At 34.3% G+C, this 22,742-nt stretch overlaps 1 pseudogene; it reads left to right on the top strand.

Moving 5' to 3' along the window:
* Nucleotides 1-21,691: 21,691 nt before the first annotated feature.
* Nucleotides 21,692-21,873, top strand: LOC124892448 (annotated as a pseudogene).
* Nucleotides 21,874-22,742: the final 869 nt, after the last annotated feature.

Here is a 22,742-nt window from a genome sequence, read left to right as displayed (position 1 = left end):
TCACAAAAGAATCTAAATACGACCTACACACATGGTTCATCAAATCAATAAAAGTTGTTGGGGAATTAGTTATTCCAAAGACATCACCAAGAACTCATAATGATTGTAACGAGTCTTGGAAACTATATTAGGGATGTATGTAGCCCTAGCTATTAACCGATGGTAACCAAACCTTAAATCCATCTTAGAAAACATTACTGCACCCTGAAGCTAGTTAAAAAAATCATCGACACAAGGCATAAGATTCTTATTCTTCACAGTGACCTTATTAAACTGCCTATAGTTGATACATATACACATACAAATATCTTTCTTCTTCATAAATAACACTTGAGCACTCCAAGGCAATATAGTCAATTTGATAAAACCTTTACCCAAAATATCCTGAAGTTGACTATTTAGTTCCTTTAGCTCAGTTAGAGCCACATAAACGCAGCCCAAGAAATAGGTTAGGGGTTTGATCAAGGTTAATAATAAACTTTATATCACCCTCAGGAGAAAGGTTAGCCGCTCGATTAAAAACACATTAGGAAACTCACAAACAATAAGGACAAAGTCAAGTCATAGAATTTCTACACTAACATCCCAAACATACACAAAAAATGACTTAAAAACTATCAATATCTGTCTTTTGGCCCAAATGTAAGAAATAATCCCCATTGGTATGTGGCTAATGAAACCCTACCACGCAACTGAGGGAACTCTAGGCATGGCAAAGGCAATGATCTTGGAAAAATAATACAAGACTGCAGGGTAAGGAGATAGCCAATACATGCTTAGAATCAAATCAAAATCTACCATATCTAGGACAATGAGATCTTTGAGAATTAAACTTCAGATCAGTCAAAAAATAATATCAATATACCCAATCCACTATGAAAGAATCACCTACAAATGTTGCTACATGCAATGGTACAAATAAAAACTCTAAACATAAACCCAACAGTGATGCAAAATAAGTGGAATCATATAAAAATATAGAATCAAAATCAAACAAAGAAGAAGCTGGTTGATGCCATGTAGAAATCATACCAGTGTTCATAACAATCGAAGCCTCAACCTCTGTTCTACCTGGTACAATATGCAAATAACTCTGTCCACAACTAGACTGGGTTCCTATCTGAGCACCTATACTACCTCCTTGCGGATCACCTCTAGAATATTGGGGACCACACCTACAACACTGTGTATTGCCACAGACTAGCGGCAACACTGGAATAAGTAGTTGTATAGTTTGAACTAAAGTCATAATCATCCCATACTGGGGGCATTTATGGGCAAAGTTAAAACCAATGCCACAGTCATAATATTTCTCAGGCACCCTGCTCTATCTAGAAGGTCCGACGGATCTAGAATGACTACCACAACTCGACTATCCTTATTGAACTTCCTTTAGTGGCTGAATACTATTGTAATCACTAGAACCACTATAACCAAGGTAACCTATGTCTAATATCATAATTGATATATGAATTGCATAACTAGGATGGCCTTGATATTAAGAAGGTCGTTGATATGGGTACCTATCATAAAACCCTTAACTTGTGAACTATGAATCATTGTGGCTACCACTGCAACTAACCTGGTATTGAAGTTTCTTATTGCTTTTCTGTGGGCCTCATGATCTATCTCCTATATAGAATAAACATGCTCAACTATCTCTACAAAAAACTTCCCTGAAGTCACCAAACTTTGTATAGCCTTACGATGCAGTAATCTCAATTCCCTAAAAGAGCATTAAATCCACACATACTTCGTTGGTAGAATCATAGTGGTATATCTAGATAACTCATGAAATCTTTCCCCATACTCTACCACAGACATAAACCCTATCTAAAAGCCATAAACTTATCCCTATTCTCGCACATGCTATGAGGCATAATTTTTCTCAAGAAAGCCTTGAAGAACTGAGTCTAATTCAATGGTTGAGATCCAACTGGCCTAGAATTAGGATAACCTCTCCTATACCTCCTTGCTGACATATCTAGCTAATAAGAAATAAAGTCTACTCCACGCAATTCAACTAACTTCAAATTCTATAACCTTTTCTCACAACTGGGTAGTAACTCATAAGCATCCTCGCTTGGGGTCCCAACAAACCTAGGTGGATTCAATCTCAATTACTGGACGAGCATCTTCTACTCTTCAAAGATATAACTAGCTTGACTACTGCAAACTGTGGGACTATTGGTGCTAGCAAAACCTTTATCGAAGCGTCGCTATATAGGTTGTACCCCTAAATCAACACCACTATGTACTTCTCGATGAGCTCCCTCAGCCAATGGACCACCAAATAACCCAATAACTATACCAATACATCTTGAAGAAATGAAGAGGACATAAAACTGAATAGATCCTAGGCTGCCCCTAGCTCACCTATTATTTTTATGGCATAATACTTGGAGATCTTAATATCACGACTATGACATGATCAGGTGATGGATCCTTGGATTGATCTCGAATAGGCTTTGCTACTCTATCCTGCCCTGAACACTATGTCAACCTTGACCCCTACCCAAAACTCTAGTAGTAGGCTCGGTGTCCTGATTCTCAACTCTTGCAACTCGCATCCTAGCCATTTACGTAAAGGGTTAACCAATAAAAATTAAGAACCAACTTAGCCAACATATGAAAATAGATTTAGAAATTTGAGATTTTCCCTAAAAAATTCTTTGTATCCTCCTAAAGATAGGATACAGATGTCTCCGCATCGATCCATCGGAATCTAATAAACATTTACTCTAGTACGAACAATACCAATTAGGCTCTGTTACCAAGCTATCAAGACCTAATTTATCAAGTCGTAATAGTGCCTACTTTATCCCACCAATAGGCAAGAATAGCCATAACCCAGAATAATAGGTAATGAGCTAATGGGCAAAAACCAGAAAAGACCACATATAAAAATAATAGTAGTAAGAATAAGCATACAACAAAAAGGAAACATATAAAGTATATCCAAATGAGAGAAATAAAAGGACCAAAATATAAAAATTAATCCCTCCCAAAACCTGATAAGATCGGTACTAGAGCCACTACTACTAAAATACCTAAGTACTAGACATAGTGTAAAATATACATAATATATACAAGTAGTCTTGAGTACAAAAGACTAGATTGGAATAGATAGAGGAGGATCAACCTCAAATGACAACAACCTCACCCTTCTTTAGATCAATACTGGAAATTAGGAATTACGTCAACATTGATTGCTAGTACTTGGATTTGCATTAAAGTAAAGATACAGAAGTTTAGTATGAGTACCAAAGAAATGAGTACTCAATAGGCATCATCGGACGACTGAGCTCAATAAAAGAAAAGTACAACTAAAATGTAAGGGTGTAATCTAAGTTAACAGTAAATAGGGATAGAAAGGTAAAAAAAAATACCGATATAAGAAAATGCGATAAAGGAATAAGTATAAAAGATACAAAAAGATAAATAATGTTGTAATAAAAGACAAATAAAAAATAACCTAACTGCCCCCCATAAGCTTGTTAAGCACAAAAAAGAAGATAATTAACCCAACCATTCCCCCATAAGATGCTGGGAAACATAAGAAATAATTTTAATGAAATGTGTAAATAATCCATAACTACACCAACCCTATGAAACCATAGTAGACATCTAGATATGCACCGGGCTTGAACTGGCCCCATTGGTTATTAACAAGAGGCTAGACACTGGGCTCGAACCGATAGTAGTGGATAATAACAAGAGGCCATATGTTAGATTTAATCAGAAATAATGGGTAATAATGAGAGGCCATATAGATGATAAATAATATAACTCATAATTAGATGTTGGAATTAAATTAGAACTCAGAGGAACCACAACTCATGGAACAACCATAATCAGGCTCAAAAACCTTAAGTCATCAAAACCAAATGCCGAACTCGAACCAAAAGTACCTACTTTTTCTTTGGTACTTCATAGACTCTAAGTGTTATTCCTCATTGAGTTCTTTCATCTGAGTGTGGTATTATAAGGTTGGCAGTTCAAACTTTATCTTTGTTTTCTACCTCCTTAATTAGGGTCCTACCCAGTAAAATTTACCAAGCCTCTTTTTATTATGAGTATAGGTATGTCTTCTAAGCATCAGAAGAGGTTTACCCATTTGGGTCCTCCTAGGTTTAGTGGTAATGTAGTTGAGGTTTCCTATGAGTTCATGATTGAATGTCATGGGAAATAGAATAACCTCAATTTGTTTGAGTCACACAGTATTGCGTATACTACTTATTAGTTGAGGGATGCTGCTAGAAATTAGTGGAGGCCACTTGTTGGTTACAAACCTCTTGAATATATTGAGATGTCATGAACTAAGCTAGGTCCTAATCATGATGGGTATATTAAGTCTGCCAAGGATCAGAGACCATCCACATTAACCTAGATAACTAGAACATAATACAACTAGCAGCGGATGAATTTCGAACATATAATACGATATAACTGAATTTCAAACATAGAACAAGATAGAGCTGAGTTCTAAACATATAATAATATAGGTAAATCAACTGAATAGGATCTAAGAATCCACAATTCTAAATCCATCCACATCCTATTGTCCACAAAAATTTCTAAGAATGTGAAATATTCAATTGGAGCTGTTTTGGTCCTGAGTGCATTTTTGTTCCCTTCTATATGTCTACCTTTGTGTAATTCTATTGTGGCTAGAAAGGTTTATAGGGGTTGTGTGGTGTCCATATTTTATAGGAGACCTTTGTGGATTTGATAGAATTGGATATGAGGGATTTTGATGTTATTCTAAGATGGATTGGCTCTATTCCTGCTGTGCTTCTCAAGATTGTTGGACCCATAAGGTTAGCTTTCATTTACCTAATAAAAAAATAATTAAATAGGAGGAGATTTCCTTAGTGACTAAAGGGAGATTTATTTTGGGTGTTAGAGACCAAAAATTGATTTTTAAGGGGTGTCTTTATTATTTGGTTCAGGTTAGCGATTCTAGTTCGTAGGTTCCTACCTTCTAATCCGTCTCTGTTGTTAATGAGTTTCCTGAAGTATTTTCCAAGTATTCCTCTTGATAGGGATACAGACTTTGGGATTGATCTTCTACCATATACCCGTCCTATCTCTATCCCTTCGTATAGAATTGATTTGGCGAGTTGAAGAAACTGAAAGTGTAGATAATGTACCTTCTTGATAAGGGTTTCATTCATCTTAGTGTTTCTTCGTGGGGGTGATCCCGTTCTTTTCATGAATAAGAAAGATGGGTCTTTTCAAATATTCATAGACTATCAGTATTTAAATAAGGTGATGGTGAAGAATAAGTACCCTCACCCAAGCATTGCTGACCTTTTTGACCAACTTCAGGGTTCTTGATGTTTCTCTAAAATTGATCATTGGTCGGATTATCATAGGTCAGGTTATCATCAGTTGAAGATGAGAGAGGTGGTTACCAACCTTAGGACCACAAACTCCCATTCAATGTTTGGCTTTCTAAGAGGTTTTTATGGATAATAGGATATGGATGGATTTAGTATTATGGATTCTTAGATCATATTCAGTTGATTTACCTATGTTGTTATATTTTCCGAACTCTTCTCTATCTTATTATATGTTCAGAATTCAATTATATCTTGTTTTATGTTCGAAATTCATCCGTTGCTAGTTGTATTGTGTTCTAGTTATCTAGGTTAATGGGGGTGGTCTTTGGTCCTTGGTGGACTTGAGATACCCATCACGACTAGGCCTTCGTTTGGATCATGACATCTCAGGAGAATCAAAAGGTTTGTAACCAACAAGTGACCTCCACTAATCTCTAGTAACATCCCTTAACTAATAAGTTGTATACACAATACTGTGTGACTCAAGTAAACCGAGGTTGCTCTAGTTCCCATGATATTCAATCAAGAACTTATAGGCAGCCTCAACTACAGGACCACTAAACCTAGGAGGACCCAAAAAGGTAAACCTCCTCTGATGCTCAGAAGACATACTTGTACTTACAATAAAAAGAGGGTTAGTGAATTTTGCTAGCTAGGACCCCAATTGAGGAGTCAGACAACAAAGATGAAGGTTAAACTCCCAACCTTGGAATACCGCACTCAGATGAAGGAACTCAATGAGGAATAACACTTGGAGTTTGTGGAGTACCAAAAGCAAAGGTATGTATTTTCTAGCATTCACTAGCTAACCTATCCTCAGGCGGATCCCTACGTGATGTAGGGACTGATAATTTTACTCCTCCTGCTTAGTGCTCAGATTCAGGATCAACTTTTAGATTGATGTGGCAAGGCTCCATCTTTCTAAAAGGCTCTATTTTATGTTCATGGATATTTTTACACATTTTTAGATTGGTTTTGGCTATGGTTAGGGGGCATGTCCCAACCAGATATTGGTTTTTTTTGGTTAGATGCTTTTATGGAACTTCTGTGGGTTGGTATGGGTGGGATCGGTAGTGGTGTCAGTCTTAGTATTGGCATTGGAATTAGGGATGATACCGTTTAACTAAATTTCTCACTGTTTCATTCTTTTATATTATGTTATAGAACTTGGTTTGGTTATTTTTATAGTTTGGTTTGGTTATGGTTGTTGGTTAGTATTAGACTATTAGACTCATTTGGGTGGTCACGATCCTAGACCTATCCTAGAGTCTTGGGTTACACCATAAATCTATCTTGGTATACATTTAGAATTAATTCGACTCAGGATATGCGTAGGCTAGTTGGGTTGGATATCGAGGGTGGTCTCTGATCCTGGTTGGACTCAGGATGCCCATTATGACAAGGCCCTGATTTGGGTATTATTAGATATACAAAAGGATTGTCCATCATCAAAGATAGGTAATCGGATAAATAGACCCCAATATCCTACTTTAGTTGATCTAGTAAGATAGGGCACTACTTCGAGGACCAACAAAGTTTAGAATTATTTGTATGCTTTGGGACATTGCCAGGATTTGGAGGATTTTCCTAATGTGGTTACTGGTATGTTGAAAGTCTTTTCTCTTGATGTCTATGTGCTAGTTAATCCTAGTTCTTCTTTGTCTTTTGTGACCCATGTTCAACCATGATGGAATTATCACCGAACAAATTCTAGAGCCATTTGTTATTTTCACTTATATTTATGAGTCCATTATTGTTAGAAATTTATATACAAATTCTGTAGTAACTATCCTCCATAAAGTATCCACAGTTGACTTAGTTGAGATGGATATAGCGGACTTTGATGTTATCTTAGGTTTGGCTTGTTTGTATTTTTCTACATTGTCATTGATTGTAGAATGCAGGTAGTCAAGTTTCAATTTCCCAATGAATTAGTTCTCAAATGGAAAGCTAGTCCTGCCATGCCTATGTAAACTTCATATCATATCTTAAAACCTATAAAATGATATCTAAGTGGTGTATTTATCACTTGGTTTGAGTTAAAGATTCTATGCTAAAAGTTCCTTCACTCCAGTCCATTCCTATTGCCAATGAGTATCCAAAATTGTCCTGACGATCTTCCCGGACTTCCTCCTAATAGGGAAATAGATTCTTGGATCGTTTATCTTCCCAATACTTAGAATATCTCTATTCTACATATAGTACAACTCCTACAGATTTAAGAGAGTTTAAAGATATCATTGATAAGGATTTTATAAAGCCTAGTATATTTCCTTGGGATTCTTTAATCTTATTTTTGTATAATAAGGATGGTTTCCTTCGGATGTACACATTTATTACTGCCAACTAGATGAAGTCACTAAAAAGACTAAGTACCCTCTTTCCTGAATAGATGATTTGTTTGATCAATTGTAGGGTGTTAGTTTTTTTTCAAATCGATCTCAGATGTGGTTATCATAATTTGAAAGTTAGACAATTTTATATTTTGAAGATAGCTTTTTGAGCCTGATATGGTCACTTTGAATTCTTAGTCATGTCCTTTGGTTTGACTGCCGCTCTTATGGATTTTATGGACCACATAAATAAGGTTGTTTAAGTAATACCTAAATATGTTCATAATTATCTTCATTTATGATATTTTGGTCTATTCCTAAATAAAGAATAAACATACAAACTATCTTAGGATTATTCTTCAAGAACTTAAGGATCATGAGTTGTATGCTAAATTGTCAAAGTTTGAATTCTGGTTGGAGTCTGTAGAATTTTGGGTCATCTTGTTTCTTGTGAATGCATCCAGGTTTATTCTCAAAAGATGAGGTAGTGAAAAATTGACCCTGACATACTACACCTTCTAAGTTGAGAAGCTTTATGGGTCTAGCTAGTTACCATAGGAGATTTGTTGAAGGTTTCTCCTCCATTGTTGTTCCTTTGACTAATTGACTCAGACTATGGTCAATTTTTAATGGTCAAAGGGATGTAAGAAGAGTGTACAAGAATTGAAAGATAAATTAACCTTCGCTCTAGTTATGACACTAAAAGAGGGAAATAATGGCTTCATTGTTTATTATGATGCTTCACAGGTTAGTATTGGTTATGTAGATGTAACACGATAAGGTTATAGCCTATGACTTAATGAAGATTTAGAATTATGAGAGGAATTACCCACTACAACAACAACAACATCAACAAACCCAGTGTATTCCCACATAGTGAGGTCTGGGAAGGGTAAGATGTACGCAGTTCATACCCATACCTCTACCTCTAAAGAAGTAGAAAGGCTGTTTCCGATAAACCCCCGGCTCAACAACAACAACAACAACAACAAACCCAGTGTATTCCCACATAGTGAGGTCTGGGGAGGGTAAGATGTACGCATTCCATACCTCTACCTCTAAAGAAGTAGAAAGACTATTTTTGATAGACCCCCGGCTCGAGACACGGAATACTAAACAAATTAATAGTAAAGTATGGAACAAGATGGCATAACATAAACACAACACTCACAAGTAATAGAAAATAGAGAAAAGTAAACAAATTCGTAATAAGGATCCACCGTACAAGCCAAGTTTATTGGAAAAATCGGGAGGCGAAATATCCTAGCAGTGATCAATTATCAAATTACATTAAATTAATTCAAAAATCACATATATAAATCCTTATAATTAAAGGGTGTAAAAGATGGGGAATAGCCACAAATTAAGTAAAAAGAGATGAATCAAAATCACTGCGACAATCACGCACATACATTTTCTATACAGAAAAACTTGCCAAATCAATTATCTCATTTTTCCTTAAAATAATTTTCAATCAAAGCAAATAAAGATGAAGGGATTATCAATCATGAGGAAATTCTTTTCCCTCAAATATGCTATTAGAATCAATTAGGATCAACCCTAAGTATTCTAATTAGGCAGTCATTCCACTCATGATCTTAATTGTCAGTTGTGCTTTTTTCTTTGAGATTTGGCGTTCCAGTCTCTATGGGGTGCCTGTTGATATTTTCATTTGATAATAAGTCTCCTAGATGTTTTAAGTTTGAAGGAGTTGAATATCAGGAAAAGGAGGTAGCCTGAGCTGCTCAAGGACTATAATTAAGTATGCTTTATCATCCTGGTAAGGCAAACATAGTTGTAGATGCTCTTAGTAGATTGCATATGGGGAGTCTTGCGTATATGGAGTAAGAAAAAAAGACTCACTAAAGACATTTATCATCTTGCTAATTTAGGATTTTTACTCCTAGACTTGTGGATGATGGGGTGATAACACTCAACTCACACGTCAATTTTGTTCAAGGCGGTTGCTATAAATATAATAACCCAACAAGAGTAGGGGTTGAAACCATGAGGAACAATGTTAGTTATGAATGGGTAAGTTTGAAATGAAAGTACTTACTAAATTCAAACCTAAGATACAAATATTTGGGGGTTTTGAATGTATTTAAGGAGATAATTATTTTTGGGCTTCTAAAGGACTAATTCAAGACTAAGAATAATTAGAGCATAATCAATAAGGAATGGATCCTGAGATTATGCTTTCCTAGGGGAAAGTTATGCATAGGAACATGATGATTCGATGCAAATTCTAATTGTTAATGATGTAGTAGGCTAGGTTGATAGTCCTTGAGGCTAGTTTGTAAAAAAAGTCTCAAAGATATCACTCATCAACCCTTTCGAGTACCTAACAAGTATGTCAATTAAAGCCACCCAACACTTCAATTGCGCATCCCTATTTATAGGAAGATACCAAAGACATAGACTACTCTATATTCACCCTTATTTCTAAATTAGCAAGGAGATAGTAAACTACATCCATTATTGTCCACTATTGCTTTGTCCCTCATTGCCCTCTTTCAAGGATAACATGAGTTTCAAAATTTCACCCACATCCCTCTATCGAGGATGATGATATGAGCTTTCAAGAGTTTGGGGTTTTCATTCATAAACCTATTTTGGGTTTTTGGGGTTTTCACCAACAAATCCCTACTAATTAAATCAAGCAACAGTGAAACCTGTCATCAAAAAACTAGAATCTACACAAATAGATCACAACCCACACACAATTGCACCCTATTCTTACATAATCCCAAAAAAAAGAACTACCTACACATAAGATTAAGACGCAAAGATATACCTAAATCTCCATCAAGTTGATTTACTGAAAGATAAAGAGAATGCTAATTCTAAGCTTCAAGGTTCAACAAATCTTCAATGGAAATTGTCAATTCTTCACTTGGAAGCTACTCTAATGTATTCTTCACCCAAAAATTAGTACAACAAAATCTTCTCTTAAAATGGAAACAAGATGGTGGAAGAGAGTCCCAAAAATTAGGGATTCTTTTCTATGAGATAGGGTTTGAAATTCTTAAGGGTATTGGGGACTACTATGTGAATTTACAGATCTTGCCCTGGGCATAATCCCGCTATGTTGCGATCGTTGACACCAGAAAGTTGACCAAGACATAGTCTACTCTCTATTCACCCTTATTTCTAAGCTAGCAAAGAAATAGTAAACTGCATCCATTATTATCCATTATTGCTTTGTCCCCCATGGCCCTCTTTCAAGGATTCCATGAGATCCAAGAGTTCACCCATATCACTCTTTTAAGGATGATATGAGCTTTCAAGAGTTTGGGGTTTTCATCCATAAACCTATTTTGGGTTTTTGGGGTTTTCACCAACAAATCCCAACTAATTAAATCAAGCAATAGTGAAACTTGTCATCAACAAACTAGAATCTACAAAAATAGATCACAACCCACATACAATTGCACCCTATTCTAACATAATCCCAAAAAAAAAAGAACTACCTACACATAAGATTAAGACGCAAAGATATACCTAAATCTCCAACAAGTTGATTTACTGAAAGATAAAGAGAATGCTAATTCTAAGCTTCAAGGTTCAAAAAATATTCAATGGAAATTGTCAATTCTTAACTTGGAAGCTACTCTAATGTATTCTTCACCCAAAAATTAGTACAACAAAATGTTCTCTTAAAATGGAAACTAGATGGTGGAAGAGAGTCCTAAAAATTAGGGATTTTTTTCTATGAGATAGGGTTTGAAATTCTTAAGGGTATTGGGGACGACTACGTGAATTTATAGATCTTTCCCTGGGCATAATCCCGCTATGTCGCGATCGTTGACACTAGAAAGTTGACCAAGACATAGTCTACTCTCTATTCACCCTTATTTCTAAGCTAGCAAAGAAATAGTAAACTGCATCCATTATTATCCACTATTTCTTTGTCCCCCATGGCCCTCTTTCAAGGATTCCATGAGATCCAAGAGTTCACCCATATCCCTCTTTTAAGGATGATATGAGCTTTCAAAAGTTTGCAGATTTCACCCACAAACCCGTTTTGGGTTTTTTGGGTTTTCACCCACAAATCCGAACTAATTAAATCAAGCAATAGTGAAACCTGTTATCAACAAACTAGAATCTACACAAATAGATCACAACCCATATATAATTGCACCCTATTATAACATAATCCAAGAGGAAGAACTAGCTACACATAAGATTAAAAAGCAAAGATTTACCAAAAATGTCCATCAATTTTATTTATAAAAAGATAAAGAGAATGTTAATTCCAAGATTTAAGGTTCAGTAAATTTTCAATGGAAATTGCCAATTCTTCACTTGGAAGATACTCTAATGTAATCTTTACCCCAAAAATTAGTACAACAAAATATTCTCTTCAAAATGGAAACTAGATGGTGGAAGAGAGTCCAAAAAGTTGGGGATTTTTTCTATGAGATAGGGTATGAACATCTTAATGGAATTGGGGACGACTGTGTGAATTTACAAATCTTTCCTTAGGCATAATGATTTTGTGCCATGATTGTTGACACTTTTCCACGATCGCAGCTACCGCGATCACGATCAAAACTCGTAATCACTGTAGATTGAGCTGTATTGACTGGCCGAAATTACGGCCCTTCAATTACAATCATGGTAATTGAGGCTTGTTTCTACTCTAGGTCTTCCAGCTGTACTTCTTTTCTCCTTTTGATTCTCTTAAGATCGAAACTATATCTTTTCGTCTCATGACCTGTATGCCTGTAAAATGTGCAAATTAGTGCCTTTAATCTCAAATCTGTCTCACTTATACACTAAAATCATGGTAATGTGGATGAATGTTGGGTGCAAAGAAGTGGTAAATTCACCACTCATAGGGTGGTTGTTCAAAATAAGTCAGAAGTGAAAGAAAAGAAGAATAATGACCCTATTCTTTTGCAACTGAAGGAAGAAGTTCTACAATAAAAGGTTATGGCTTTTGAACAAGGGTGAGATAGTGTTTGAGATATTAGGGTAGACTTCGTGTTCTAAATATTGTTGGGTTGTAAGAGAGGATCATCATAGAGGAACATTATATCAGGAAATACATTTACTCGGGTTCCGCCAAAATGTATCATGCTTTGAGGAAAATTTATTAGTGGAACAAAATTAAGCAAAATATCGTTGACTTAGTTCTTAAGTGCCAAAATTGTCAGTAGGTTAAGATTGGGCATCAAATACCTAATAGTTTAACTCAAGATATAGGTCATCCTATGTGGAAGTGGGATATGATTAACATAGATTTTTTGACAGGGTTACCATATTCTTGGCATTAATATGACTTAATATGGCTGATAGTGGATTGCATGACTAAGTCTACCCATTTATTGTGAGTTAGAATGCCTTTTTTATTAAGGATTATGCTAGGTTATATATGTGGGAGGTTGTTAAGATGCATGGAATTCATGTATCCATCATTTTAGACAAAGTCCCCAGTTCACTTCTCATATTTAGAGTCCTTTCAAAAAAATATTTGATACACAGGTGACTCTTAGTACCGATTGCCACCCTCTGACGGATGACCAAGTAAATCCACCATTCAAACGCTTAAGGAAAAGCTCGGGGCATTAATTATTAACTTCAAGGGAATTTGGGAGGATCACTTGTCCCTCACAAAGTTTTAATATAATAATATCTACCACTCCACTATCAAGATGGCACATTATGAAGATTTTTATGGGAGAAGATGTATGTCTCCTATTGGATGGTTTAATATTGGTGAAGTTAAGTTGTTGGCGACTCAATTTTATTGAAAATATGTTTAGCCATAATTTTGATTAAAACCTTATATTTAGTGTCTAGTGATCCATAAGACTTTGTTGAATTAAGACTTAGTCAAGCAATCTTAATTAAAAAAAATTGTATATTATGTTTAGGATCATATAAGAAAATATAGACATTAAATGAGAACTATTGTCTAAGTGATCTATAGTTTTGTTTAATTGAAGATTAGCCATAAAATCTTTAAATCAATAAAAAAAATTTAAAGTTAAAGATCACATAGAGAAATTTAAACAGTACAATTGTGATCAATTATGCAAGATATAATAACTTAAGAACCTTTATTATTTACTTACATAATTAATTAAGATATAACAATAATACTTTTCATAATTAACCATAGGTATTATGAATGAGAATTTAATAGTTTTATCGTAAAGATAGAATATCATACTAGAAAAAGATAATTCTATCATAAAGAATAACTCTGATTGAATTAAAAATCTATCCCACAAATAATTTTTATGTCAATAAATTCAATTTAATATTATTTGCCTCAAATTTGTTAAGCATGTATCTATATATATTTCTGCAGTTATGCAACCTGATAATTTCTCTTATATTTGTAATATTCTTGAATTAAATCGTGATAACTATAAGATCTGGAACAAAAGAATTCTCCTTCACTTAGTGCCACTACCGAAATCGTGGCCCCAGCCGTGACAGACATTCCAAATCAATGAAGGCCTAACATGACCCCTTAGCATTTATCATAAGCATTGTCATAAATAAAGTTGTGAAAATGAGACCATAAAATAAGAAGTTTAATATTTGACACAAAGTAATATCCATATCTTAAGAACAAAATACAAAACAACAGCCCATCACTGTCTGTAATGCCTCTAACTTTAGGAATAACTCCTAGTTGGGACATGACACTGAATATACCATAAAATTATGAAATACTAGTATAGAAACATATGAGAAAAGTACAAATGCCTTTCGGATGATGGAGGGATCACCACTTATCACCAGTTGTCCAAGGTAGAATATGAAAGCTCTAGTGCTGCACAGAATAATAGAAAAATGCCTTTGAAACCTAAAACATGAAATGATGTAGCATCCGAGGATGGTCAGTACGACATGTACGAGCATACAACCCAGGGAAAATGGTAAAACATTCATTTATAAAATCATTCATAAAACTTATTTTCAGCATCCATAAAAATACTAATAAAGTATGGGATAGGGGATGAGGAACATAAAGATATGACCATTAAAATTTAATCCTAAGCAATGTAGCTTTTCATTGTCATCCAGTAACCTACACGCTATATGGTCGCATGTACTGAGGTTAGTCAAAAGTCACCAATAGAATAGAGCTGTCATATTATCCTTATGTTAAAGATTATCCTTATGTTAAGTACACTATTTTATCACCCAATTAAGGTATGATATTCCTATGCCGACAAACATAGGTTTCGAGCATTGGTCACGAGGACATATGCCTTTACCATGAAGATATATAATTCCTTTTAGAGCCCGATTAAAATATTTTCACATAAAATTCACCATGAAGTCTTTCATTAAGCAATTTCTATATTGGTATTGTCATATCAAGGCTTGAAAGTAGTAAACGAACACCTCTTTCAGGTTCCTTTAGTCACCACTGTATTCATATCCAGAGAGATCACCTTGGAGGGATGCGATTTTGATCAAAAAGTTCAGACCATGAAATGGAGATCAAGTTTTTTGTTCACTACTTTGTATTTGAAATAGTGTGTAGTCTCCCTTCAGCATTATTATACAGGTAATTATCAAAAAGGTAATTCTCTCCATTCAAATAGTATGCCAGGAAAATATTATCGACTCCATACCCCATCCTTCAATATCATACTCATATTCATCATTAAACTAGTGAGAAAATATTAAGAAGAAACTATAATATTTGACCATTCTTTAAACTTTAGATTGGGAGCTTGAGGTTTTGGGAGAGAAGATAAATTAGGGATTAGGGAGTAATTATCATACTATAGGAAAAATTTAGGAATTAAAAATAGATTGGAGAAGTTATAAAGGGTGAAAGGACCATTTTACCCTTGATTTAATATAGTAAAACATGTTTTTATGTCAGGTAAGGTGGGGGTTGCAACGAAGGACCAAACTTGTGGCAGAAGCTTTGCCTCTCATGTCCCATCGCACACTCTAAAAAACATCTCACTAAAATACCCATAACTTTTCACTATGAACTTGGATTGATGAACTATCTGTTGAGTTGGAAAGAAGACTCAAGTGGATTTAATTTGGTACATAGTAGACCGCCTAACTCTATATATTCTATGAGTAATGATCATTTCAAGTTAATCCAAGTAAAATCATTTACTGAAACTTAATAGGTAGGAAAGTTCTCAACATAACTTTGAGCTAGGAGACTTTTGTGACTTCAATCAATACCCAAAGACGTTCCTACACTAAATAATTAATCATCCCACTTATATTTAGATAGAAATTATTGGGTTTATGTCTATACATGTACGATGAAAGGGTTCGAATTCTAGTCTAAAAACATGGAATATTGCACTTAGGGTACATAGACATTTACAATGCTATTAGGAAAGACGAACCACATATTGATAAAATTAGCACTAAAGTTGAGATTGCTCTTAATGAAAAATAGAAACACTCTAACCATTTGTGTGTTATATTCATTAAGACCAAAATCTCTACTGGTATTCCTAGTTCTGTTGAACTACATAACAATGTCAAGGCATTACTGAAGGCTGTTGATGAGCAATTTGAGATATCAGATAAGGCACTTTCTAGCACCTTAACTATGAACATCTCATCAATGATGCTCACCTGTGTGAGAGGTGTGCATGTGCACATCATAAAAGTGTGAGACTTAACGGCTCAACTAAAGAATCTTGAGGTTGAAATATCTGAAAAGTTTCTTGTACACTATAATTTGAATACTTTTCCTATATAGTACAACCCCTTTAAGATCTCCTATAACACATATAAAGATAAATAATTTATTAATAAATTTATGGTTATTTGTGTTTAAGAGGAGGGTCAATTGCTGATGAAAATAAGAGAAAGTGAATTCATAAATACTCAATTTTAAAAAATTTATCACGCTAATAAAAATTTAAAAAGAATGTACTTGACTTTGACATCAAGAAAAAATTTAAGTGTCACTTTTGTAGAAAGAAGGGGCCATAGGGATGGACTGTGTCAAGTTTCAATGATGGATTGAGAAGAAAGGTACTTCTATCTCTGTTATTTATTATGAGGATAATATGATGTTAATCATAAAATGTGTTGGATTGATTTTTCTTATAGAATCCATTAAAAATTTCTTAAAGGATTTAACAACCTGCAGAAGTTAGTAGGAGCTGAGTCTAGTATCTATTCAGAAAATAAGATGCAGATGCATAAAGAAGATATTGGAACATGCACTTTAGTTCTTAGTAGTGGTTTTATTTTAGTGTTTGAAAAGACCTTTTATGTCCCTAACTTTTCTAGGAAGTTAATTTCAGTATCAAGGCTTGTACCTTTGGGAGATTCCTTCTTTCTAGAATGCTATTATAATTTATTTTATAAATATAAATTTGTTGGATATGATACATTGTCTAATGGTCTTTTTTCTCTTCATTTGCAAAATGACTCCACTCATAATATTATGTATGTTCAAGACAGCACAAAACAATGTGTTATGAATGAAGATTTCTCTATTTAATGGCATCAGAGATTGGGACATTTCTTCCTAGATAGAATTAAGAGATTAGTAAATGATGGGATACTTGGTATGTTAGATTTTACTTCTTTTGATACTTGTATTGACTGCATTTAAGGCAAGAAGACAAACAAGTTAAAGAAAGATTCCAAGAGGAGTTCAACTATATTAGAAGTTATACATTCATATATATGTTGTTCAAATACGAATGCATATGGTAAAAAATACTTATCACCTTTATAGATGACTACTCACAATATGTGTATCTCTACATGCTTCATAATAGAAGCAAAACATTAGAAGCCTTTAAAGTTTTTAAGGCTGATGTAGAGAAACAATGCAAAAAGCAAATTAAAATTCTGAAGACTGATAGATGTGGTGACTACTATGGTAGTACACCGAGGATTGATAAACACAAGGTCTATTTGTAAAACCTTTTAAGAAAATGAGATTGTTACCCAATAAACCATGCCTGGTTTTTCAGATCAAAATGGTGTAGCAGAAAGAAGAAATCAAAATTATTGGATATGGTGTGTAGTATGTTAAGTAGATCGAAGTTACCTAAGTACTTGTGGATTGAAGCTCTTAAGACAACAAAGTGTATATTAAATCAAGTTCCAACCAAAGCTGTCTCAAGGACACCTTTTGAGTTGTTCAAAGGTTGGAAACAACGCTTAACACATATTCATATATAGGGATTCCCATCTAAAGTATGAATCTACAACCCACAAGAAAAGAAACTGGATCCTAGGACCATTAGTAGATATTTTATTGGATATGCCAAAAGGTCTAAAGTATTCAAATTCTATTGTTCATCTAACAACACTAGAATTGTGGAATCAAGAAATGCAAAATTCTTGAGAATGACTTAATTAGTGAGAGTGATCTATTTTAGAATACAATTTTTGTTAGAGATCGACCTTCAACTTCCAGTCAATGATTGATTGTCGTGCATAACACCCCTCAAGTACAATTGGGTATTGCACAAAAAATCAATGAGATTCCAAAAGATGATGAAAATATTCAAGTAAATCAAGTTCAAATGATTTCAAAAAATATTCAAAAGCTAGTTAAACAACATAATCCTTAGAAAAATGCTGGTACAATATTAAGAAGATCTACTAGAGAGATAAAATCAGTAGTTCCTATTGACTTTATTGTGTATTTATAGGATTCTGACATTGGGTTTAAAAATAATCCTGATTCTTTTTCACAAGCCATGAATTAAAGAGTCAGAATTATGGTATAGTGCCATGAAAGAAGAGATGAATTTTATGAAAGGTAATAAAGTCTGGGATCTTATCGAGATACTTAATGGTGTAAAAGCCATTGGATATAGTTGGGTCCTTAAAACTATAAAGGACTCATCAAGCAACATTTAAAGATACAAAGGAAGAATTGTTGATAAAAAATTCACTCAAAAGGAAGAAATTGACTACACAGAGACATTTTCTCATGTGTCTAACAAGAATTCCTTATGTATTATATTGGCATTAGTAGCACATCTTGACTTAAAATTGCAAGAAATAAAGGTGAAAATTGCTTTTCTCAATGGTGATCTAGAGGATGATATTTATATGAAACAACCTAAAGGTTTCTTCTCTAGTGATGGTGATCACTAGGTATGTAAGTTAAATAAATCCATATACAGACTAAAACAAGCCTTCCATCAATGGTATTTGAAATTTCACAATGTTATCTCTCTATTCAACTTTGTTAAGAATATTATGGATCAATGCATATATAAGAAGGTCCGTGTAAGTAAAAATTTCTTAGTTCTATATGTTGATGATATCTTACTTGCATCCAATGATAAGAGAATGATATATGAGGTGAAATAATTTCTCTCTAGAAAATTTTGATATGAAAGACATGGGTGATGCATTTTATGTCATTGGCATTAGGATTTATCTAGATAGACATCAAGGTACCTTAGGTCTATCTTAAGAATCCTATATCAATAAAATCTTAGAGAGGTTTCAAATGAAAGATCGTTCACTAAGTGTAGCTCCTATTGCAAAGAGAGATGTGTAGCTTCTATTGCAAAGAGAGATAAATTCAACTTGAATCAGTGATCAAAGAATGATTTTGAAAAGGAACAAATGAAATACATTTCATATGCTTCTACTATTGAAAGCTTAATGTATACTCAGGTTTATAAAAGAACTGATGTAATATTTGTTGTCGGAATTTTAAGAAGATATCACAGTAATCCATGTCTTGACCACCGTAGAGCTTCAAAGAAAGTATTAAGGTATCTTCAAAGGATAAAAGACTACATGCTTTTGTACAATTGATCAGATGATTTGGAAGCCCTTGGATACTCTAATTTGACTTTGTTGGTTGTGTTGATTCATGAAAATCAACCTCTGGATACATTTTTATGTTAGTCGGTGGAGCTATATCTTGGAGGAGTGCCAAAAAAACTTTGTTTACTAAATCTACTATGGAGGTTGAATTTTCATTTTGTGTTTTGAGGCTACCTCACATGGTGTATTGTTGGAGAGTCTTGTTTTTGGGTTGGGAGTTCTCGACTATATCTCGAATCCCTTAGAGTTATATTGTGACAATTTAGTTGTTGTCTTTTTGGCTAAGAATAACAAAAATGGTAATCAAAGAAAGCATATCCAATCATATCGACATTAAGTATCTAGCCATAAGAGAACGTATTAGAGATAAGAAGTGGTCATTGAAAATGTTAGCATTAAGTGAGGTTAGATGATCCTTTAACTAAGGGCATGCCGCCGCAGAAATTTAAGGATCATATAGTCAAGATGGGACTTAATTCTGTTATGTAAATTTTCATTGTAACAACGAATGCTGATGAAACTCTATTTTATATGATACTTCTTGTATTTGAAATTGTATGCATAATTCAATTCCTTTTGAGAAATGTCACCAAAGTATGGACCTAGAAAAAACCTTGAGTTTATTCATTAAGTAATAAGGGCTAAGGCTTAGAGGAATTATTCATTGTGATACATGAAATATACCACTTGCTTTAAGAGGAATTATCATCATGATTCATGTCATAGGTTTCACATATGGAATTAGAGTATACGGACCAAGTGGGAGAATGTTGGCATTTTTTGAAATGGCCCGTAATCTCCATGCTGAAACCGCTCACTCTCATTAAATCAATCCTCAAATATTTGAATTTCTAATCCTTTAAAAAGGTTCCCTCCTTATCTAAAAGAATGGTCTAAGTGTTCCTGATGGTGGAACAGTTATATATATATGTCATCTCTGATTCAGGTCCATAAGTGCAATCCTCTCTAAAAATTCACACCATCTAGCGAAGCCAATGACATTGTTGATGCTAACGTCGACTACAGACCCTTAACAATGGTTGGAGTTATGTTGATTTATATATTTGTTACGCTATCATTCTGTAACCTCTTACACAGTAGACTAGCTCATATAAATGCTCTATAATTTGTTTAATAGCATGGTCTGTACCATAGTTGGGAGTGGGGGGAGGTAATAGTTGTTTTATTTATGGAAACTAAAGGCCAGCTTCTCAATACACGAATACACAAAATGCAAGCATCTACATGGAGGTCAAAAAATCAAAGCATGTACAGAAAATCACTTGTCTGAATGAGGGCTTTGTTATTGTCTGCAAATTCTTTAGCATAAACAATAATTATGCCTTGATCCCAAGAAGCAAAACATTTCAAAACATAGATAATCAATGGCATATAACTGAGAGAGGTTACCTAACTTCAAGTGAGATTTTATAGGGCCAACGATTAGTACATAAAAGGGTGAGAACAAACTTCCTAAATTTATCAATTTACTCATGATTATTTTATGACATTACTTGTTATGTTATTAGAAAATCTAGTTGAGGAACTAATAATGAGAATAGCTAATACAATAGGTGAGATAAAGGTGATTCAGCATTCTGTTTGTCTAGTAGAAACAAACAACACAGGTATGTTGTTTTCCTTTAATGTTGCAACACAGAAACAAGTCAGGAGAAGCAGATTCAACTCTTGAGAATCTGTGTATGTCATGTTCAATGAAATCCTTTGACTTAGATATAGCAATTTGTCATGTTTACTAAAGTAGGATTTTGAGATAAGATGCACTATACTGAAAAAGATGTGGAAAAATATAAATCTGGTGAATAATGGAAACAAATTAATGGTTGAATGATTAAATTTAGTCCAAAGTTCTCTTGGCAACACCAATCTATCTAAAATTTAATGTAAATTCGAATGTAATAAACAACCAATTGAAAATATGTATCTAGAAATAATTGCTCTTCTTAGCATAAATGTTAAGGCATTTAATTGTTCAAAACATAGTCTATTACTGATAAATGAAATTAAATCTAGGTAATATTGAACATCATATTTATGCAAGTTGTTTAGCTGAGCATCATCATCATTAGGTATTCATTTCTATGTGAGGAAGCAACTGCTATATATGAAGCAAAGACAATGGGGTTATTTTTTAAAGCTTACATTTCCCACATAAAAATGACTAGTGCACAGAGAGACGAGAGCTGCTATATAAGCAGATGCCCGTTAATGAGTTAAAGCATATCTTTCTCAATCCTTTGGCTAAGATCAAGCAAAGTGTATGTTCTTATCTTTTAATATCTGATATGTGGATCATTGCACCACACAATATTAACTAAAAAGGTCCATCAGGGTATCTTGCTGTCTCGGCCTTCACGTGCCACCTAAGCATTGCACTACATCGCAGGCGTAGCACACCCCATGAAATCTATTCCAACATTTTTCATGTAGATCATATGAAATGTTTCATCCATTTTGTTACTCGGTTTTAATAGATTTTTATACTTCACAAAATCTATTTTTTAGTTAAAAAGTATTTACAATCATTGTACTATTCTTGACACAACACGGATCAGGGCCTTGTCATAATAGGCATTCCAAGTCTACCTAGGATTGGGGCCCACCTTCTTAACCCAACCCAACAGCCTTACACAGCCTTAGATGAGCTAAATTTCAAGCATATAACAAGATTGTGCAATGCTCTCATGAATACTTTGGGATATGGTCGCAACCATGACCGATTCAACCAAGTCTGAACATACCAAACTAACCGTCCATACCATACAAAACCAAAGAGAATATTAAGACATAATATGAAAGTTAAACCCAAAAATGTAGTACGATGGAACAGTGAGAAATTATGTTCGATGATGCCAGCCTCCCAGCTTATTCTATTGTCAAGGCTGACACCAATACCGATCCTGCCCATTCTAACCCTAGAAGTACCAGAAAACCTCTATCCAATATAATACAAATATCTAGTTAGGACATACCCCTAACCATGGCCAAAACCAATATCCAGGAAGAAAGTAAAATGTCTAAAAATATCAAACAGGAAATGATGCCTTTTGAAAGGATGAAAGATCACCACTTCCGTCCAATAAGTTTCCCCCAAATCAAGTACTATGAAGGAGGAGTTGAATGTCTGGTTCCTGCATAGCGTGGGTATATATCCTCTAGTAGACAGGTTAGTGGGTGAACACTATCATGAAAATCGGGGTAAGGGTAAACTAATGCTAGTTATCAAAATCAAGTGAAAACTATCCAAGGCATATAACCATACATAAATGTA

Source organism: Capsicum annuum, chromosome 1, assembly GCF_002878395.1.
Source record: "Capsicum annuum cultivar UCD-10X-F1 chromosome 1, UCD10Xv1.1, whole genome shotgun sequence".
Classification (NCBI taxonomy): domain Eukaryota; kingdom Viridiplantae; phylum Streptophyta; class Magnoliopsida; order Solanales; family Solanaceae; genus Capsicum; species Capsicum annuum.
The sequence above is the reverse complement of the archived record's forward strand: the minus strand, read 5'-3'. Positions and strand labels throughout refer to the sequence as shown.